General features: G+C 50.6%; 1 pseudogene; it reads left to right on the forward strand.

Moving 5' to 3' along the window:
• The window catches only part of LOC113196552 (ruvB-like 1), a 145,334-nt pseudogene that overhangs the window by 120,636 nt on the left and 1,720 nt on the right, over positions 1-22,978 (forward strand).

A 22,978-nucleotide genomic window follows, 5' to 3' on the forward strand; every position in this document is an offset into this window, starting at 1 on the left:
GAGTTAAAGGAAAGGAGAATCAAGAATTAATTTGAATTTTTTTGAAAAAAAAATGGTCACTCAGTAAGAGGATTCAAGGGGTAGGGAGCTTTCAAACATTATTACAGCTCTGGAACAATAGTAAATACATTTCCTATCATGGTTCCTCAAAAACTTCAAATTATTCATAATAAATGCATTAGTATATGACAGAGAAAACTATCAAGAACTCCAGGAGGCTCCACCTCATATGGCTGTTGCTTCTGTGTTTCTTCATTTCAAAGTGAACTCAGATGGTGTCAGCTCACAGAGCAGTGTAACCCTGGCTGCATCTCCAAGGAAATCTGATGCCTTACCAGGAATTGAGGGAGAGTGTGAAGCTGCCTTGTCACCAGTGAGGACAAACACTCCAACCTCTAAGTCCTGCTTCGCTTCACTAATAAATGAGTTTCTTTCTTTTACCAAGACACTCCCAAGAATTACACGTAATTATTAAGTAAACTTCTATTCCAATTGTGTTTGGCTTTTTAAAAGCAGCTTGTAATCCTGATAGAGTTGTCATAATTTTGATCCTACAAATTTGTGATTATTGTGTATTATTTAATTTGAATCCTATTTTCTAAAATCAATCTTCTAATATAAAAGAAAAAGAAGCCATAACACAATATTTAACCAATGATTTCATTATCATATTGGAAGTGAAAATTACAATTTAAAAAACTAAAAAACATATTATAAAAATTAACAAAATAAGCTCTATATTACCAGCAAAATATATTTCACTTTCAAGGTCAACATTGAAAGTTGATGCATATTTTTAACCATTCAAGTTATTTTTACAAGGTCTAGGGTTGTGGCTCAGTGATAGAGCACTTCCCTAGCATGTGTGAAGCACTGGGTTTGATTCTCCACATTGCATATAAATGAATAAAATAAAGATCCATCAACAACTAATAATTTTTAAAATATTTTTATGAATTAAATTAATGATAAATGCATGATGTATTTAGTATAAAGCATAGTGTTTCTACTGTGTATATTTTAGATACATATAATGAATAGAAAAATAATCACAAAAAATGTACTGATTTAGAAACACTTAATAGAAAATCGAATTATTTTTTTAAATGGGCATATTGAAAGGTAATGGTTATCCCACCATACAAAGCAGTGGAATCCTTCTTTTCCCAAATTCTAGTGAGCTTTTGGATGGTTCCTGCCTTTTGAGATGATTATTGCATTTGTCTAAAATACATTCTTCCTTCTTCCCTGCCTTCTTTCCTTTGTGATTTTCTTAATGTATTCAGATTTTTATTGGTGTATTAATGTTATATATGAGAGTGGATTCACTGTTATATTTTTATTTAGCTTTCTATTCAGATGAACCATTTACTAGGTAAAGCCTTTAGACTTTTTTTTCACTTGCTTTCTCGTGAATGGCTCTTGTCTCGTGACTCCTCTTGTCCTTGATGATTTTCTTGATTTGTCCCATGTCTTACCCTTGAGCTTCAATCTTTACATTCCTCACTGTCTTGCTTTGAGTGCAGGGTGCAGTGCAGCCCAAATCTTTATGTTCTTGACTCATTCAAAATCTACTTTTTTAATCTTCTTACCTTAAAGAGAGTGGGTATAATAAAGTCATGTCCATACAAGTGAATTTTAAGGTGACATACCTTCAAATTTTAGCAGTCCAGCATGTTTAAGAACAAATTGAAGTTCTGAGTTTAATGTGTGAAAAAGCTTGCACAATTAAAAAATATATTTTCATGCTTCTGAATATTTTATGGTTTTGGTACTAGTTGAAAAGGGGTTCTATCTTTATCAAAAGGGGTGTATAAAATCAAATAGCTGAATAAATTATACTCTGTAATTCATGTTATATTCACTGATACTAGATGAATAAAACCAAGATTGTGTTTGCAAAATTTAAGAAATACTGAAGTCTATCAAAGTTAGATGGGTTTCTTTTATGTAGGTTTTCCCTATGCCACAGGGCTGCCTAACATCTAGGGCCAGGAAATAAAGGCATTGACCTCCATGTCGCTGGACATTAGCAAAGTTGGCAGCAACAAAGGAGCCCACATGCAACTGCTCCCTGGTTGTTCCTGTGGTGGCTGTGTGCCACCCTGGCCCTGTGGCTCTGCACACTGGAAATGGACAAGGGAAAGTGAATATTGAGCAAGCTTCCTTAAGGACCCAGTTGTAGGACTGAAGGAGAGGACAGCATGACTGCCAGATCTGCCTTTTTCTCACCAGATGGGGTATACTTTGAAAATGTGGTGAATGAATTTGCTTTTTGGGTTAGAGTGTGTTGGGCCTAGAAGTGATAATGCACAGCAAGGAGCCTGAGGATCCCAGAGCCAGCTCTTGGTTCCTATAAGCCTCCTCACATCAAAGGAATGGGGCTTCTTGGATAAAGGACTGCAGCAGGAGATACACTACTGGTCCTGGAGTGTGTCAGTATTCCCCAGTGTATGGCAGAGCTTAAAGAGAAAAGCACAGAGTAAGGCACCTTGCTCCCTGGAACACAGGAGGCACCTGGACATGCTCCCATTGGCCAAAGCTGAAACAATTGGGCAACTGAATAACAAATGAAGTTATGGTGGATTGAGGCCAAGAGTCTAAATGAACAGTCTTAAGTCCATTTTTGTGTAAACAAATGACTGAGTGAATAGTCAAATGTAGAGAAAAGCCCCAATTCCCATGCCAAAGAATTCTCACAAGAATGCTTTGCCCTCAATTGCCCTGACTGGCATACCTGTGGTCAATGAAGGAATAAAAGAGTCACTTTCAGTGGAGATTTGTGACAGACACCTCAGCAAGGTGATCAGAGCCAACGTCAGCAGGGACCTCATCTCAATTTTCTGCTTTCTCTCTCTCTCTCTCTCTCTCTCTCTCTCTCTCTCTCTCTCTCTCTCTCTCTTTCTCTCCCCCCCTATGTCTGTCTCTCTCTCTCTCTCTCTCTCTCTCTCTCTCTCTCTCTCTCTCTCTCTCTTTTGGGACCATGGCCGCTAAGCCACCCGCAACCCCTGTGTGACACTAATGCTGAACTGAAGAGTTCTAATTCTGAACTTCTGTCCAGAAGCTAAGCTTTGTGTCACATTGAACTTAGGCTTTTTATTTTTATCTTTTGGTACCAGGGTTTGAACCCAGGGGCACTTACCCCTGAGCCCCATCCCCAGCACATTTTATATTTTATTTAGAGACAGGGTCTCACCCAGTTGCCGAGGCTGGTCTCCAACTCTTGTTCCTCCTGGCTTAGCCTCCTGAGCTGCTGGGATTATACGTTTGTACAACCACACCTGGGTTTTATGTTTAAAATTTTTCTCTCTATTGTTTTTTCTTCATTTCTCCTTTTCTTTTTCCTTTTCATCTCCTATTTTTCAGGGACTCACTATGTTTCCCAGGCAGTCCTGGAATTCCTGGGTTCAAATCATCCTCTTACCTCAGTATGCTCAGTAACTATGGCTACAGATGTGTGATATGGTGCCTGGCTTACTTTTTCTTGTTTAAACATGTGCCAGTGATTTTATTTAACTGATTAATTAATCATATGAACCATATTCCAACAGCTCAGGAGGCTGAGGCTGGAGGATAGCAAGTTGGAGTCCAGCCTCAGCAACTTAGCCAGACCCTGAGCAACTTAGTGAGACCTTGTCTCTAAATAAAATATAAAAGGGGCTGGGGATGGGGCTCAGGGGTTGAGGGCCCCTGAATGCCACTCCTGGTACCAAAAAGAAGCAAAAAAAAAATGTGACCAGTAAGATATGACAACCTTTCAAATATTCATATTTGAAACATTAATAAAATATTAATACTGAATATTAAAATTTTTAAGAACTTAAATTTTAAAAATGCCATTTTTCTGCGCTGGGGCAGGGGCTCAGTGGTAGAACACCCACCTAGCATGTGTGGGGCCCCGGGTTCAATCCTCAGCACCACATAAAAAGTAAAAATAAATAAATAAATAAAGGAATTTTGTCCATGTACAACTTAAAAAAAAATAAAAAACACATTTTTGTGAGACAAAAACCTGATAAAACTGGCCTTCACGCAGTTGCTTGTGTTTCAGTGGCTCAGCGGGAACTGAAATGCTTTAAAATTTGAAAAAGTAGAGGTGACCAGGCACATTTGATGGGAGTCACCCCTGGGGGGTGCGGGGACACAGCAGGAGGTTTTGATGGCAGCAGGTGAGGAGAAATTTCTAGATTCTGCCACAGAATGAAAGGGCAAGCCATGGCCTCCCCTCAGACAGGAGTCTTCTGTCCTTGCACCTTTGAATTCCTGCGAAGCTGCAGACGGAGGGAGAGAGAGTCATCTCTCCCCATCTGTGCTGCTTTCTGGATGTGATAAAGGTCCCTGTCAGGGACTTAAAAACCTAAGCCAGCAGATTAAACCCATGTCCTTTGTGCTTTCGTGGCCAGAGACAGTACCCACAGCCCCTCTCCTGGCCACCAGCTGGGCCCATGGTCCACTGGGCCTTCCCCTATCTACTTATAACCACCAAGAAACTTCTAGACAAATATGAGTGGCTGAGAGATGGGAATGCCTTTCTTCCCCTCCTGGAGGAATTTCATGTCACTGTCCCCTCACAGTGAGTATGGGCAGACATTCCATTTGGAGAAATTTTCTTTTTGCAGAATAGAAAAGGTTCTATTTTAAAAAATCAAAGTAGGCTTAAAAGCCCAGAATTTTCCAAGCTTGAGAGAGTTTTCTGATACCTTCATGTTGTATGGAAATTTCTTTCTTTTTTTTTTTTTTTTTTGTACCAGGAATTGAACCCAGGGGCCCTTGACCCTGAGCCCTGTCCCAGCCCTAGTTTGCATTTTATTTAGAGACACAGTCTCCATGAGCTGCTCAGGACCTCAGTGTTGTGGAGGCTGGTCTCTAACCCATGATCCTCCAGCCTCAGCCTCCAGAACTGCTGAGACTCGAGGTGTACACAGCTGCTCTGGGCATTGTTTGGGAAGTTTGTCTTGGGGTTGAGGAGCTGGGAATTTGGTTCATCAACCACAGAATGTGGCTTCTCTTATGAGTGTTTTCCAAAAGCCCCATTTATAGGCTCTCAGGTGGATCACAGGCAAAGGAGAGCTGGCCCTTAGCTTCCTGTCTTGAGTGTCCTTGTCCTGGTTGGGTTTCTGGAGAAGAGAAGGCAAGGGATGGCGTGATAAGATAACGCACCCCTGGAACAGTGGGAAGTGGCCAGAGTGTCTGATGCTGTGGCCATGTGTCTGTGCCTTTGGGACATTTCCATATCAGCTCAGAGGGAGCCTGATGGCCACCTGCCAGCAGAAGTCCTCTGTGGCCTCCCCATTTGTCAGGAGAGCAGTGACCCTCATCATATCCTCCTTCTCCTCCTCCTCCTCCTCCTCCTCCTCCTCCTCCTCCTCCTCCTCCTCCTCCTCCTCCTCCTCTTCTTCTTCTTCTTCTTCTTCTTCTTCTTCTTCTTCTTCTTCTTCTTCTTCTTTGAGGGGGGGGGGCATCAGGGATTGAACCCAGGGCACTAACAACGGAGCCACCTCCCAGGCCTGTTTTGAATTTATTTGGAGACAGGGTATCACTGAGTTGATCAGGGCCTCACTGAGTTGCTGAGGCTGGCCTCCAGCTTGCCATCCTCCTGCCTCGGTCTCCCAAGCTTGGATGACAGGCCTGGGCCACCGATCTCTGTAATGTTGCTCTCCACCCATGATGTCTCTGGGTTGTACTGTAAGGTGACTTGTCAGTTCTTGTGCTGTGGCAGTTTGAGGTAAGAAGGGTCATGGTGGGGAGGAGATGGATGTGGAAAGAAGGATGGTCCCGCTTATCACTGTGTCCCCATCAGCCATCCCTCCCAGGGCTGCAGATAAAGGAGGTCAAGGAGGTCTATGAGGGGGAGGTGACCGAGCTGACCGTTGTGAGACCGAGAACCCCATGGACAGCTATGGCAAGACCATCAGCCACATGATAATAGGGCTCAAGACAGCCAAGGGCACCAAGCAGCTCACGGGGAGTCCGTCCTGAGCCCTGTCCTTAGCACTGTGGCACCGGGTAGGTGGTGTGACCTCTGTGTCCCTCTTTCCTTGGCCTCTGCACTGTTGATGCCATATGGGAACTCAGGATAACACGGTATCGTATAAAAGGACACTTCATGAGGTAGCTGTTTCTTTTCTCATTGCTCCTGGGAGTTGTGTGGTTAAGTCACAATATTGCTTCTGCCATCTCGTCCCCCATTGGCCAGCCAGGCACAGTGAAGCATGCCTGTCATCCCAGCTGCTCAGGAGGCTGAGGCAGGGGGATCACAAGGTGGAGGTCAGCCTCATCAACTTAGTCAAGGCCCTGAGCATCTCAGGGAGAGCCTGTTTCTAAATAAAATTTTAAAAAATGGGGCAGGGGACAGGGCTCAGGTATAAGTCACTCCTGGGTTCAATTCCCAATCCTGCCCCTTCACCTCCCCAAAAAGTCAAAGTGGACATAATTTTGTTTTCTTTTTTCTTTTTTTTTCATAATGTTTTTACTCATCCATTGTTGTTATGATTGACTGACACTAACTTTGTACCTCTCCCCTGCTGCATAGCCAGGTCCCCTGCTGCGGGCTTGGGGAGGTATTTTACCTGTGGCTCCTCACAACTGTGTACCCGTGTGTGCAGGCACCATGAATCTCATTTCCCCTGTTTTCCAGATCAAGGCCTCAGGCTCAGAAAGAGGCTCCAAGTCATCCTGCGTCCAGTGCTGGCTGAGGGGCAGGGTGACTGGGAGTCCTCTGGTGCTGGGTGACCCCTGCGAGTCCTCTGAACTCTCTGGGGCTCAGTTTCTCATCTCTAGACCACTCTCCATTCACCATAGAATCTCTCCATCTTTCCCCCTTTTATAATTTGATGGTTCTTTGATTCTCTGAGGTGGTTTCTTGGTTACTGCTTTATGGAGATCATGAAAATGTCACTTCTTCCAAGGGCCATTTTTTCTGTTTTTTAATGGGAACTTCATCTCAGGAGCTTGGCTCAGCAAACCTTTCTCTCTCTCTTTAATCCCACATCACATCCTGTCCACCCTGGATTAATGAGGTTCTGAGAAGGTGGCCCCTTCTCAGGAATGACACCTTGAGCAAGTTTATCTGGAAAATCAACCACATGAAAGTGCCTGAGATGAAAGGAGAAAAATTGTCCTCTTCCACGTAGGAGAGAGGACACAGGATCACAGTGGACATTTGAGCCATTCATCGGTCTGCTTCATCCAGCTTCTTAAAGAAAAGAGCCTAACGGAGAAAAGGAAAATTTTCTTCCTAAACAAAGGTGGTACCCACCTCTGATCCCAGCAGCTCAGGATATCAGCAGCTCAGGAGGCTGAGGCAGAAACATTGCAAGTTCAAAGCCAGCCTCAGCCAAAGAGGCCGTAAGCAACTCAGTGAGACCCTGACTATAAATAAAATGCCAAACAGGGCTGGGGATTGGGCTTGGTGGTCGAGGGCCCCTGAGTCCAATCCCTGGTACCCCCAGTCCCCCCGAAACTCAAGTCCTTATGGGCAGTTTCCCCACATGGATGAGATATTGGGACAGAAGGACCTCAGGTGCGTTGTGTGGAGTTCTGAAGTGTCTGAGTTTGAAGGAGGCTTACGAATCTTGGCCTGGGGACTCCCCAGCCCTGGTCCTGTTTGCAAATTGCCCCAAGGAGGACAGAGAGGCTGGGCCCTGGCGAGCTCCTGGCAGCTCTGTTGGGGTGCAGTTGTGAACAAGATCCACCCATTTTAAGTGGGTGTGGCCCACAGGATTTTGATGTATGACATAGTTTAAACACCCCATCTAATTCTAGAACATTGTCATGACCTTCCAAGGGACCTCATTCCCATGAATGGCCACCTGCTGTCCCTCTCCCTGGCCTTTGGCTACCACATACTGACTTTGTTTCTGGATTGGCCTTTTGGGGCCCCCTCCTGCCAAGGGAGCCCTGCACTGGGTGTTAGTCTGTGTCGTGCCCACCGCCACCCTCCTTTGACTCTGGACTCTGTCTGGGACAAGCTCAGGTGTATTTCCACAGGGTGGCTGTCTGTAGAAGCTGCCCTGGAAGCTCAGCCTCAGGACCTGTTTGCCAGCTGGGTTATGCAGATTCCTTGCCCAGTGCACATCCCTGGGGAAGAGCAAGGCCCCGTAGAGCATCGTCACCCTGAGATGTGTGTGCACAGCCCCGGGGGATTTGCTTTTTTGTGGTCCGGGGGCTCAATCCCAGGGCCTGGCCATAGTGAACTAGCGCTCTGCCACTGAGCTGTGCCCCAGCACCAGGGCCTAGCTATGTGGTCTAGACTGGCCTCCACCTTGGTGATCCTCCTTCCTCAGCCTCCTGATCCAGACAGTTTGGGGGGATTCCAACTTGTGTTTCCCCTTCTGAGCTGGACTTCTCTGTGGATGCTTCTGGGTTCTGTCACATAGAGGAGGAGACCAAGGCCCAGAGAGCCGGAATCACAGGCCATGTTAAATGCAGCCACAGGTGGCTAAGCAGGAAGCTCTGGTGACCCTAACCCAAGGCCTGGAGCTGTAGTGGTGATACTGGGGGGTGCTATGGGCGGTGGCCATGGACACTTGTTCCCTCTAAAGGCAGCTGGGTCCCTGTGAGAATACTCCTACCACTTTGCAACCCCTGAAGGCAAGGCAAGGAAGAGTAATGATGACGTTCTCTTGTCTCCTGCAGGCAGACATGGTAACCCTCAGGTTCACCTCCTGGTGTGCTAAGCCCCCAGTCCAGGCTCTTGTACCCTGCCACATACCCTCATACCACCCACTCCTAGGGTTGCTGGCTACCTCAGGTGTCTGTCTGTCCGTCTCTCTCTCATGTTTAGTCCTGTGAACTGAACCAATAGTGCTTAAGCAGGGAGCCAGAAGCCTGCCCTTTTTTATTTTGCTTTGTATTGTTTTGAGAGAGAGTCTTCCCTTGCTAAGTTGCTGAGGCTGGGCTCCAACTTGGTGATCCTCCTGCCTCATGACAGGTGTGCACCGCTGTGCCTGGCCCCTCAGGTCTCTTATGGAAAGGTGCCTTCCCTCAGGGTCAGAAGGGACTGGAAAATGCATCACTGTTGTCTGAGTCCCCCTTTGTCTGGTTTGGTTTGCTTTTAGCTGAACCCCAGCATTTTTGAAAGTCTGCAGAAGAAGCGAGTGGAGGGCAGGGATGTCATCTACATGGAGGCCAACAGCGGGGCTCTGAAGGTATGCTCTCTGGGGAGAGCGCCACACCTGAAGGTCTTCCAGGGAGTGACCTGGGTGATCAGAGCATCACTTTGCCCAGCGGGGGTGGGTTGGGGAAGGTCAGCAGCTGTCCCTTTAACTAAGTCACCTTGACTTTTCTCTTTCTTCCTCTCCTGGTGACTTCAGCAGGCAGAGTGTTCAAGACCCAAACCCTGTGGGGGAAAGGGATCAGACAGCCTTAGTCCCTTACAGCTGAACCAGGTGGCATCTTCCATCTTCCTTTATCTCCCAGGTAACCCTCCCTGAGTCCTGAGCCTGGGGACTGCACCAGGTGGCTCCTCCTCTATCTGTTGCTGTATCTCATGGTGGCTGCACCTCCCTGGTTCATGGATGAGCCTAAGGCCTCTTGTCACCCATAAATCACCACCTAGAAGAGCCTGGGCCCCAGGCTCCAGTGAGTCCCCTGGATGCTTTTTTATCAGGAGTGAAAAGAAAGGGGAGAGAATCTTCTAGAAAGTCTCAGGTGTTGCCCAGGCGGGTCTGGGAGCCCAGCGTGGCACCAGGCCACAGGGTGCAGGCAGAGGGCACCATTGGGGGCCCTCGGTGGGCAGCAGGGACCTTTCTGTCACTGAGCTCTGTGTGGTTCTGGTGCCCCATGGTCTGCTGGCAGAGGCAGGGCAGGTGCGACTCCTAGACCACGGAGTTCACCCTGGAGGCCGAGGAGGACATGCCCTGCCCAAGGGCGATGTGCACAAGAAAAAGGAGGTCATCTAGGATTGGACATTGCATGACCTGGACGTGGCTCATGCCAGGCTCCAGGGACAGGCCTTGCTGGTTCAGTGCATGCCCAAGGCCCTGGAAACCAGTGGTCAGGGCCATGCTGTACTCCTGGAGGCCCTCTGGGAGGCTCAGCCATGAGCACGACATGAGCTTCAGCCCCTTTGTCCCAATGTCCAGATGCCGTCACCGCTGATCTCTGAGCATTGTCTGCCCCTGGCCGCCTGCCAGCCTGCTGGGGGCTGCTCTCCACCCCGGGCTGGGGGTTCCTGGCGGGAGCCTTCACAGGGCTTCAGACAGCCTCATGGAGGCTCCAGCCTCTACAGAGCCTGAGCCCCGAGTCCTCTAGCTCCCAGCTGGCGCTGCTCTGGGCCCCTGGACAGAGAGACAGGTTTGCTCTTTATCCTGAAGGGGGCCTCCTTCTTCTCACCATGAATGGGCTTTCTGCTGGGAATTTGGTTTTGCTTTTTGTCCCTTGGAGCTTTGCCCAGGAGAGGCCAGAGACTCTTGGGATTGCAGTTTCTTTCTACCTGGCCAGAGGTTTTTGTTTTGTTTTTACTGAAGCTTAAACCCCAGGGGCTTACCCATGTAGCCCTGTCTGTAGCCCTTTTTTATATTTTATTTAGAGACAGGCTCTTGCTGAGGTGCTCAGGACCTCAGTAAGTTTCTGAGGCTGGCCTCCAACTTGCAGTCCTCCTGTCTCAGCCTCCCAAATTGCCAGGATTTTTAAAGACACGTGCCACCATGCACGACTCTACTTGATTTTTGCAGGTCAGGGGAAACCTCGAGTGGATCCCTCTGAGTTCAGGAGCCCCTCATCCTTCCCAGGGGAGCTGTGCTGGGCCTGTCCACCTCAGGCTTGCAAGTTTAGTGACATCAGGGACCTGCAGGAGGCAGGAGGATGGGCTTTGATAGCTGCTTTAGAAAGTCCTCTCTCCTACAGGGGCGACAAGACATCCTGTCCATGTGGGCCAGTTGATGAAGCCAAAGAAGACAGAGATCACAGGGAGGATGCATGGCAAAGCCTGAGCCTGGAACTGAGTTGAGGCACTGCCTCTTACATGCTCCCTGCTCTGAGCACCCCCCACTGTGCAGTTCTGAGTCTTCACTCCCTTTAGAAGTCGTGGCCACACTGTATGCTCTGGCCCCACTGAGGTCAGCATCTGCTTCCTTTGAGGTCCCAGAAAGGTGCCGACTTTGATACCAGGCAATAGGTCTCCCTTGCTTCTTTTGTGGACTTTTTTTTTTTTTTGATGCTGGTGATTGAACTCGGGGGCCCTAAACCACTGAGCCCCATCCCAGCACTTTTATTTTTTATTTAGAGACAGGGCCTAGATGAGTTGCTTAGGCCCTTGTTAGGTTGCTGAGGCTGGCCTCCAACTTGTGATCCTCCTGCCTCAGCCTCTCCAGCTGCTGGGGATGACAGGCGTGTGCCACTGTGCCTGTCTCTTCCCCAATTTTATGTCCTTCTCAGGCCCATTAGCACTTTACTCCCTGAAAATGTAAGCTCATCATGAATCCACTGTTGCCTTGAGGCTTCACAGCAGCCTAAGCTCCTCCATGAGTGACCAAGAGCAGATCCGTCTCTAAACTTGGTTTTGACAGCCCCACATCATGGCTCTGGGTGAGGACAGGCCTCAGATCCCGGTTCTTTGGGAACTGCTCCATCCAGATGACAGGGGGCGCTGGTTTGGAAGGTGAGGGCTGGGACCTGAGGTGGGTCTGCCATTCTGCAGGGGCTGATGGTTCTGCGGCCGAGGCTGGGCTGGCTCTCACCCTCTTTTCTCAGGTTTCCTGGGGAGAGGATTCTAACTGCACTTGATGGAAAGTTAATGAACCTGAGCATTGTCACGCAGGGCCCCCAAAAGGGCTCCTAGACTGAGTGTAGCAGAGGAGAATCTGCATATGAAGTCGCATCTCCCTGGGGCTCTCAAGTGGGGTGTCTTGGCATCAGGCTTGGGGCTCTATGGGGCAGGTCCTGGACACTGCACCCCGCACAGCTCCATGGAAGGCTTTTTGTGTCATTTGGGGGTCATGATGACTGTTTTCCTTTATTTAGATGAGGGTACAGGTATTCAACTCAGGGGTTCTTGACCCCTGAGCCCTGTCCCCAGCCCTATTCTGTATTTTATTCAGAGACAGGGTCTCAACTGAGTTGCTCAGAGCCTTACTAAGTTGCTGAGGCTGGCCTCCAATTTGCGATCCTCCTGTCTCAACCTCCCAGGCTGCTGGGGTTATATGCGTGAGCCACCACACCTGGCATGATTCTTGTTTTCAAATGATGACACCAAACCTTGAATGGGTCTAGTACCCAGCCTGGGGTCAGAGAGCCAGTAGGAGAACCAGGCTGCAGGGTTGGGTCTGGAGGGAATTGAGGTGTGGAGAAGAGAGCAGGTGACATTTTCGCCACTGGCTGGGACCCTGTCCGATGCGAGATCAACAAGGTGGTGAACAAGTACATCAACCAGGGCATGGCTGAGCAGGTCCCCAGTGTGCTGTTTGTGGATGAGGTGCACATGCTGGACATCGGGGGCTTCACCTCCCTGCACCAAGCTCTGGAATCTTCCATTGCCCCCATGGTGATTTTTGCCTCCAACTGAGGCCACTGTGTTATCAGGTAGGTGCTGCCGACTGTCCCTGCTCCCCGCGTCTGTCCCCACCCATGACATCACAAGTCAGGATGAGACAAAGGGAGTGCATATTGCCCCTGGGAGGAGACAGCAGGGGGACTGAAGGCCGCAGCTGCCCTGTCCCTGATGGGCAGGGTCTCCGAGGGCCTCTGAGGCTTGACATTCCTGTGGGGAGCAAAGGCCTGAGGAGGTGGGGCCACTCTGGTGATCTGAGAGTCAGCTCCCAGAGGCCAGCAGAGCCTGCTTCATCTTTAATGAGGACACTGAATGACATCGCATCTTGTCCCTTGTCATAGGTGGGAACGCAGGTTTGTTTCTGAATTTGTTCTTTTTTGCTCCCCATGACAGCAGCGTGCATCCTGCCATGTCACCTACACGGGGTGTGATTTTCATTCCTGTGGCTGGCCCTGCTGTGGGGTGTCCCTTGTTGTGTTCCTATATGAACATGGGAAAGTGCTGTCCATTCATTCCCCTGTGTCTCCTAGTCCCTCCCCTCCCTTCCCTTTGTCTCATCCAATGAAATTCTATTCTCTTCTCCCCTATTGTGAGTCAGCATCTGCATGTCAGAGAGGACACTCAGCCTTTGGTTTTTGGAATTGGCTTACTTACTCAGCATGATCCTCTCCAGCTCCATCCATTGACCTTCAAATGCCATCATTTCATTCTTCTCTATGGCTGAGTAATATTCCACTGTGTATAGGGACCACAGATTCTTTATCCGTCCATCTGCTGAGGGGCACCTAGGCTGGTTCTGTCGCTAGGCTACTGTGAGTTGAGCTGCTCTAAACACTGAGGAGAACGCAGGTCTCTGCAGTAACAAAACCAGTAAGGAGAGTAGTGCTTTTCTCCCAGAACTTTTTTGAGATACAGTGGTGCCTCTGGCCCCTGCCTGGCCTCAGGCAGCCTTTGAGTATAGCTGCTCCAGGCCATGGGGACAGGGGGCCTGGTGCAGAATGCCTTGGACACATCTTTAGTACAGTGGCCCTGCCACCTGTGCCACAGCTGGGTGAGTTCCTTGGCTCCTGCGCCCTCCCTGGGCCCCTGCACTGGAGGCCTCCCTGCCTCCCCTCAGACCCAGTGGCCTCAGTGGGCAGGTCACACCCTCAGGGTTTTCTGTCTTCCTGGTTGAACAGGAGCTGGGCCTGGGCCTGCTCAAAACAGGTGACAGGAGGGCCTTTTTCCTGCCAGCAGCCGAGAGCCATGGGGATGAGTCCCTGAGAATTCATGCCGGGGTGGGAATTAGAAAAGGACCCCGTGGTCCAAGTGTCTCAGGATGACTAGAGCCAGAAGTGACGCCCCATTTGCCCAGACTGGCTGCTGAGCGATGGACAGTGGGGAATTCAGTGGCTCTCGATGGAGAAGCCCCGTCTCAGGAGCTAGGGGACCACAGCACCAGGCCATTTGCTGGTCCCTCCACTGGCTGCTCCCTTGCCCTTTGGATCTGAGCAAATAACCCAGGCTCATGGGCAGCATTGTGTTGTCCCCCCAAGTCCCCTGATGTGACTGAACAAGATCAGGGCAAAAGTGCCTCCTGCAGCTTGGGGGGCAGCTGGTTTCAGCCTGGCCAGCTGCTGGGGGAGTTCGGGGCATCCTGGGTGGCACTGGGGACTAGGAGCCCTGCAGCCCCCACCTGATACTGCAGGAGCCCCTCACTTGGTCCCTCACACTGGGTCCCCTCACTGGGTCCCACCTGGCTGGCCGAAGGATCCACATGGATACATGGCACCCCTGCTGGGAAGCCCTGCTCACAGTCCCCCCAGGGTCTCTGGCCTGGCCAGCAGTTGTCTTCAGAAGGTGCTGCTATGTTCATCCTGAACCCCAGAGAAAGCTTCACAGGAAGGTGGCTCTGATTCAAGAACCTGCCCGTGGGGATGGAGCCATGTGGTCTCCAGAACAGGACTCTGGTGCCCAGTCCCAAGGTCATAGTGGAGCAGCACTGAGGGACATAGCTGCTGCCTCCAGAGCCCAGATGCAGGTGCTGTGACCTGGTGTCCAGGGATCGCGCAGCCCAGAGGCAGGCTGGGCTATGGCCGGGGCTGGACTGGGCCAGGAGCCAGGGCTCTGGGCAAGATGGGGTTGGGGCGGGGGCTGAGGAGTTTCTATGACATGAGCACACTGTGGGCGACTCCTGACCCCTGCCCATGGGCTGATCCCAAGGGGACCATCCAGCTCCTGGGGCTCACGAGGAACAGGGGGAGAAGGGGTGGCATTGGCTGAGGGCTTCTTCTACTGGCTTTCCACGTGGGCCCTCAGGAGCAGTGGAATGTCTTGACATGTTGAGAGCCTGTGGTGCTGTCCTGACTTGGGGACCTGCCCAGGCCAGAGCAGCATGTGTCCACCCCAGCAGCACCTGGCTTCAAGGAACACCCCCACCCACTGCATTTAGAGACAGAGTCTCACTGAGCTGCTTATTTAGCACCTCACTTTTGCTGAGGCTGGCTTCCAGCTACGATCCTTCTGCCTCAGCCTCCCAAGCTGCTGAGATGACAGGCGTAGGCCTCTGCAGCATCCAGTCTTTTAAAAAAGTCTTAGGTGGTGTCTCTAGCAATCAAAGAAATGCAAATTAAAACTACACTAAGATACCATCTCACTCCAATAAGAATGGCAGCCATTATGATGTCAAATAACAATAAGTGATGGAGAGGATGCAGGGAAAAAGGTACACTCATACATTGCTGGTGGGACTGCAAATTGGTACAGCCAATTTGGAAAGCAGTATGGAGATTCCTTGGAAAGCTGGGAATGGAACCACCATTTGACCCAGCTATTCCCCTTCTCGGACTATACCCGAAAATCCTAAAAAGAGTATACTGGAGAGACACAGTCACATCAATGTTTATAGCAGCACAATTCACAATAACTAGAATGTGGAAGCAACCTAAATGCCCTTCAATAGATGAATGGATAAAAAAATGTGGCATTTATACACAATGGAATATTACTCAGCACTAAAAAATAACAAGATCATGTCATTTGCAGGCAAATGGATGGCATTAGAGCAAATTATGCTAAGTGAAGTTAGCCAATCCCTAAAAAAAACAAATGCCAAATATCTTCTCTGATATAAGGGGTGTGACTCAAAATGGGATAGGGAGGAAGAGCATGAGAAGAAGACTACCACTAAATAGGGAAGGGATGTGGGAGGGAAAGAGGCAGAAGGGGAGTTGCACAAAAGATGGAAGGAGAACCTCATTGTCATACAGAATACATGTATGATGTTGTGTTGAGAAAAAGAAAAAAAAGTGTGTCACATTGGATTGGATAGAGAGAAAGGATAGGAGAGGAGGGGAGGAGTAGGGAGAATAGGAAGGGCAGCAGAATAGACAATATAATTGATGTATGTACATTCCACGTATGTATTATATGTCAAATACATTCTGCTGTCATGTATGACTAAAAAAAATAAAAATAAGTCATAGGGATAAAAAAAGAGTGATTATAGAATCAAAAGGAACCCACAATAATTTTAAACTACTGCAATAAAAATATCAAATAGTTTATTACATTCTAACCTATACTTTAAAATAATTTTATTTGTTTAATATGAAAGTATGAATGTTCATTATGGAAAAATAAAAATATGAAAGACATAAAGAAAAAAAAAAGTCTTAGGTGGCGGCCTTGGCCTCCTCATTTACTTCTGTGTGGGGCTAAGGAGAGAGCCCAGCACCACACATGCCAGGCCAGCTCCAGGCCACAGGCGTCAGGCCGTAGGCAGTGGTGTGGCCTGGTCCCAGTGGGAGCCTGTGGCCGGTCCCAGGTGGGGCTTTGAACAGCCCTCTGGAGATGCAGCTCCTGCACCCTGGAAAACTCCAGTAGTGCTTAGTGTGTCCACAAAACTGCAAAACTATCACCACAGTCGGTGTTAGAATGCTGCCAACCCCATCCCCGTCAGCCGTCCACAGCTCCTCTGCTGCTGCATCCGTCCATCACCCCGACCTCAGGAAGTGGGAGGCTGCTTTCTGTCCCTTAGTCTTCTGTGACTGTGTGTGGGGTGTGACTGACAAGTTTCACCCCTGTCCTCCAGGCCCTTGAATCCCCCGTGGCTGAGGAGCACCCACTGTGTGAGGCCTTCACCAGCTCATTGATCTGTGCACTCATCAGCCCGAGCCCGTCGGGGGGTTTGGCTATGGGAGTGATGCTGCGGCAGACATGTGGGCACTTCCCTTTCTTTCTTTTGGATATGTGTGGAGGAGTGGAGCTGCTGTGTCACACGGCACCTCTGACCTTCCAAGGAACTTCCAGTAGGATGGCTTTATTGCACCACTCCTACCAGGAATGTCTGAGGGTCTTGGTTTTTCCACGTGCCACTTGACATCTGTTACTGTCCACCGTAGATGTCCTAGTGGGTGTGCAGTGGCCTCTCACTTGATTTGCATTTGCCAAGGGCCAGTGAGACTGCATTTTTTTGTGTTTTACTGGCTATTTGTGTATCTTTGTAGAAATATCTGTTGTATCCTTGGCCTTTTTTTATTATGTTATCTTTTTATTATTGAATTGTAGGAGCTCTTTATATATTGTGGATACTAGACTTTTTCACATGTGTGATTCATGAGTATTTTTTTATTCTTTGAGTAGTCTTCTCAGTGTTTGAACAGGGTCTTTGACATAAACAAGTTTTGAATTTTGATTTAAAGTCCCAGTTGATTGTGCTAGAGGTGTATGTGGCTCAGTGGTAGAGTGCTTGCCCAGCATGCCCAAGGCCCTGGGTTCCAGATCCAGCATCACATACACATACAAAAAACAAAGAATTGCAGTTTATCTGCTTTTTCTTTTGAAAAAGAAAAAGCAGATAAGATATCATTGTCCAGCCAGAAGCAGTGGTGCACACCTGTAATTCCAGAGGCTGAGGAGGCTGAGGAGGCTGAGACAGGAGGATCATGAGTTGGAGCCAGCCTCAGCAATGCCCTAAGCAACCCAGCGAGATCCTGTCTCTAAACAAAAATTACAAAGGGCTGGTTGAGGGGCTTCTTGGTGGAGCCTCCCAGCACCAAACAAAATCAACAAAATAGGGGTTCTCTGGGGCCACCTGAGGGTCAATTTATTACCTGTCCCAAGTTCTGCTTTCCTTGGGTCACCGCCTAGCTCTCTGTGACTGTCAATGCCCCCTTCCCAGTTCCCAGTGTCTAGTGTCTTGTCTCAGACAAGCGTAGGTGACAGGACTCCTCTTGGCCTTCACAGGGGCACCGAGGACATCCCCTCTCCCCACAGAATCCCCCTAGACCTGCTGGACCGAGGGATGATCCTCTGCACCATGCTCTGCTCCCCCGCAGGAGATGAAGCAGGTGCCCCTGCTGCCCTCCCCTCCCACCTTCACTTCCAGCCCCTCACCACCCTGGGCAGCTCCTATTACCCAGAGGATCTGTCCTCTCATCTGCAGGGTGGGTTGTTTACAGGGACATTGTCCAGTGTCCCAGAGCCTCCATTCCCCTGGGTCTTGCCTGTTCTCACCTTTAACCCCCTTTGGTTAAGTTTGAGGGAGAGAATAAAAAACAGGGACCTGACAACAACCAGGGACCGAACCAGAGATTTTGACTCGGAGCCCGTCCCCAGCCCTGTTCTGCCTTTGATTCAGAGAGAGGGTCTCACTGAGCTACTCAGGACCTCACTTTTGCTGAGGCTGGCTTAGAACTCGTGATCCTCCTACCCAGGCCTCCCAAATGCTGGAATGACAGGCCTGTTCTCTGAGCCCAGCTGAAGGGCTTTGCTGGGGCACCTTGAAGCAGTGGTGGCCTGTATAGAGGGTAACTTCCTAGGGTGCCTGCTGGCCTGGTCACCTGGACCCCACCCTGCTGGCCTCTCAGGGCCTCTTCTGTGTGCAGGCACCAGCATGCCCGGCCTCCCTGGATCCCTGGCTCTGTCCCTCTGGACAGCCGGTGGGCGGGCTTGGACACCGCTGTCCCAGCACCTCTCCCGAAAGCTGCAGGGAGGACTGGGTTTCCCTGGTCCCTGCGAATCCACCCCTGGAGTGTTTTGATGGCATTAATTGGAGCCAGGGATCCTTGAGACTTTGTTCACGAAGCTGTCAGAGTGAACAATCCTATGGTGGATGAGGCGCCAGGCCCAGGTGATCTTGGCCACACCACAGACCACTTCATCCACCGGCCCTTATCACCCAGCGCTCATGGGACCGGCAACAGATGTCATTGTGACAGATGACACAGCCCTGCTGATGCTGTGCAGGCTGCTGGATTCTGGGGACACCTTCTGATTTATTGGACTGTCACATTCACTTCGCAAATAAAAATGGCTCCTCTCAGTCCCAGGCTGCGGAGGGAGGCTGGAACCTTGGGGGCCAGGGTGCAGGGACAGAGGGGCACACTAGGTACTCTTTAGTCAGTGAGCAGGACACTGGCCATGCAGGTGGCCCGGGTCCCCTAGAGGGTGCAGCCAGCCTCCTGCTTGCTCCCCAGTCCAGCCACACGAGATGCTGAACAGTGTCATTTTAGAGCACTGTATAAAGGGGACATTTGGGCCCTGTCACTTTTTTTCTTCATACCAGGGATTGAACCCAGGGTCACTTAACTCCTGAGCCCCCTCCCCAGCCTTTTTTCTATTTTATTTAGAGACAGTTTCTCATTGAGTTGCTCAGGGCCTCGCTAAGTTGCAGAGGCTGACCTCCACCTTTCAATTCTCCTGCCTCAGCCTCCTGAGCTGAGATTACAAGCATGCGCCACTGTGTCTGGTGCCCGGTCACTGTGGATCATGTTTTTTCTCCTCTGAAGGATCATTAAGATCCGAGCCCAGATGGAGGGGATCCACATCAGTGAGGAGGCACTCAACCACCTGAGGGAGATCCGCACCAAGACCATTCTGAGGTGAGGCAGTGGCCTCCCGGGCCCAGGTGGAGGCTGCCCAGGGCTCAGGCTGTCTCTGGGCTTCCAGGAGTGACAAGTCCTGGGACATGGTGGCTTAGACTGCTGAGAATCTGAGGTGGCTTGTGAAAGTTAGATTGACAAGAGAGGTCCCCCTTGTCCTACAGCTGACACTCCCTCTGCAGGAGGTCACCTCTGGGACAGGAGATGGACAGAACCAGAGCCTGGGCTCCATGGGGGCCTCGCCAGCCCAGCCCCTCCCCTGGGCCCTGGCTTCTGTACAGATGCACGAGGACAGTGGACTCTCCAGACCAGGAAAGGTGTCCCCGATAGTCTGCAAGGCCCTGTGACCCATTTCATTGCCCACCACGTGTCCCTGGGGTCCAGCTGAGCCTACAGCTGAAGCCGCCTTGGCTGGGTGGTGGCTTCACTGACTTTTAACCTCTCTGAGCTGGAGATGCACGGGGCCTTGATTTTGTTGATTTATTGTAACATGGGGCTGAGGAGAAAATCCAGGGCCTCGCCAGCGCTAGGCAGGCACCCTACCACTGAGCCCCATCCCCATCCTTCTTTTGCATTTTATTAAGAGATAGGATCTTGCTGAGTTGCTCAGGACCTCGATAAGTTGCTGAGGCTGGCCTCCAACTTGCCATCCTCCTGCCTCAGCCTCCAGAGCCCTTTGGAAGCCACTGTGCCCAGTTTGAGGAATTTCTAGACTAGGGTTAAGATGTGAGGACCAGAACTTATGTTATACTGCTGGCCTCCCTGATGGGGCTGTGACTGTGATGTTCCCAGTCATGGAAGCTCTGTTCATTGCTGGCTCCACAACAACCAGCCAGAGCCTGGAGGGGGCCCAGCTGGCAGAGTCCTGCCACCCGAGAACCTGGGGGGACTCCCTCTGGGCCCGGCTGGACTCCTGGCCCACCTGTCCACTGCAGATCCTTGGTGCAGCTGCTGATTCCAGCCAACCTGCTGGCCAAAATCACCAAGAAGGACAGCATCGAGCAAGAGCCCATGGAGGAGACCAGCGAGCTGTTCACAACACCAAATGCTAGGCCAAGATCATGGATGACCATCAGGACAAGTCCAAGAAGGGACCTGGACGGCACTCCATGGAGGCTGCGTCCCCAGGAAGGCAGCGTGCATGGCCTGGGCCGGGCCTCCCCTCTCCCGTGAGCTCAGTGGTGTGGTTAGTTCTGTCTGAAGAGCTTTTTTTTTTGTTTTAAATTATAACTTTTGAGATTGCTTTGGTGGAATCCTCCCTCCTCTGAGGTATTTTTAAATAAAATCTTAAATGTTATTTGGAAGACACCACCGCTGCCCCTCCATCTCCCTCCCTCCCTCCCTCTATCTCCCTCTTTTAAACTTTTTTTTTGGGGGGAAGGGCAAGGAATAACTGGGATTAAACCCAAGGACATTTTAATTCAGAGACAGGGTCTCACTGAGTTGCTCAGGGCCTTGCTGAGGCCGGCCTCCAACCTGTGATCCTCCTGCCTAAGACTCCCAAGCCACTGGGATGACAGGTGTGTGCCACAATACCCAGCTGGCTATATCTTAATTATCTACTATTGTTTTATATATTTCTTCCAACATGGCTTGTGCTCAAGGCCAAAGGTGTGGGTTCTGGGCACTGTCCCCAGGAAGGGTGCCTCCATGTCCCGCTCTGTGCACTGTTGGGATATCTCTCAGGTCAGGCCCTGGGACAAGCTCACTGTGGCACAGGGGACAGCAGGGCCAGGGTGAATCCCGAGATTTACCTCCACCTCTACCCATCATCTCCTCGTCCACTCAGTCCCATGTCCCTACACCCTGGCATCTGAGGTCCTGCCCATGTGGAGAGTGCCTCATGTGCTCATGCACACTGTGCCTGGCCTATTGGGGAGGAAACTTCTGGAATGGCCAGCTGTCAGGGGCTGCTCCCTCCCACTCACTCAGTGTCCCTCTAACCCTGAGGTGGTCAGTGATGGGGATATGCTGAAGGGACCAGGAGCCAACAGAAGGCTCTCAACGGCCCAGCTGGACCAGCCTGAGCAACCAGAGAGAGTTGTTCTGGGTTGTCACCCAGTGCAGAGTGATGTCCCTGAGTCACGCTGACATCAGAGGAACTTGGTCAACAGGGGGCTGGGCTGGGCCACCTGTGGGTTTCAAGTCACTGAGGTAAATGTGCAGCCACTGAGCCCAGGACACCGTCCTCCACAGGTGGACAGGAGAGGAAGGACATGTCGTTCTGAAGCATCCCCTCAACGCAGCCAGGAGTTGGCACTAAATGCCAACTGGATGCATCCACAGCGAGCACTTCTGAAGACACAAGGGTACGGTGGACTCCCCACACCCAGGGTCCCAGTCAGGCCATGAGCTCAGCTGAGGGACACAAGCAGAGCACTTTACTAGTCCTCCCCCAAACTGTTGAGGTCACCAAGAACAAGGGCCATCGAAGAAAAGGTCACAGCCCAGAGAAGCCTCTAGAGATGGGACACCAATGCCCCTGGCTAGGATTTTAGGACAGAAAAAAGGGGCATCAGGTAAAACGGGAAGGCAGTGGGTGCAGGTAGTGACTGGGTGCCAACTACAACTGGGCATAGAACACAGGTCCTACATGGTTGTAAAAAGTTCCAAGAAGCCCTTGCAGTGGGGCCGGCCTGTCATCCCAGCAGCTCCAGAGGCTGAGGCAGGAGGATTGCAATTGGAGGCCAGCCTCAACAATTTATCCAGGTCCTAAACAACTCAGCGAGACCTTGTCTCTAAATATAATATGAAATAGGGCTGGGGATGGAGCTCAGGGTTGAGTGACCCTGGGTTTCATCCCTGATACCCCCCCAAAAAATGAAAGCCGACTGGCCCTGAGAGCCCAGAGTGCCCTGGGCCACACCCCCTCCAGTGCATGGAACTGGCCTCACTTGAGTCCTGGGTATTTGGAGGTCACTGTGTGTCTTCAGATCTGACCCCTAAGGGCAGGTTTCCTCCAGGCCCCTCCTCTGACCCAGGCCCCAACCTTTCCCAGGAACAGACCAGAGGCCGCAGTGACAGCAGTCCCCAGTTGTGGTTTGGGATAGAGGTGCCCCGGCGACCAGAGGGGTGTGTAGTCTTCTCATTCCTGCTCCTCAGGTGTTGGGGAGGCGGCCAACTGGCTCTGAGCAGAGATGACCCTGGGTGGGCAGGTTGGGTGGCCTGGATCTCCTCTGACACCCCGGCCGCTGGGCTTCATGGTCACATTCATCTCCCAGAGGCAGTTTTTCTGAGCGATCCCTTGCCCACGGGGGAAGTGTCTCCCTCCATTATAGGCGGGACACAGCCCGGGAGGGAGCAGGGGATTTGTCACATCTTATCGCGCTGACACAACACCTAGCGGCCATGACAGCACCCCCATTTTTTGCGCTATTTCAGCTCGAGCCTGAAAAATGGTTGTGATGTTTAGATGAAGGGGGGTGCTGGTCCCCTGAAGTGTTTGAATTGGTCACAGCTGGGCCCAGGCTCTGGGGTGCCTCCCAGTGCAGGATTGGGTGGCCCATCAATCCCAGCTTCCTGCCAGCTCCCAGGGACCTCTGTGGGAGTGAAAAGCCAGGACAGAAAGGGATTTTTATGGGCACCACTGACTGAACCCAGGGTCCCTTACCCACTGACCCCCATC

Source organism: Urocitellus parryii, chromosome 9 (assembly GCF_045843805.1).
Source record: "Urocitellus parryii isolate mUroPar1 chromosome 9, mUroPar1.hap1, whole genome shotgun sequence".
Taxonomy (NCBI): domain Eukaryota; kingdom Metazoa; phylum Chordata; class Mammalia; order Rodentia; family Sciuridae; genus Urocitellus; species Urocitellus parryii.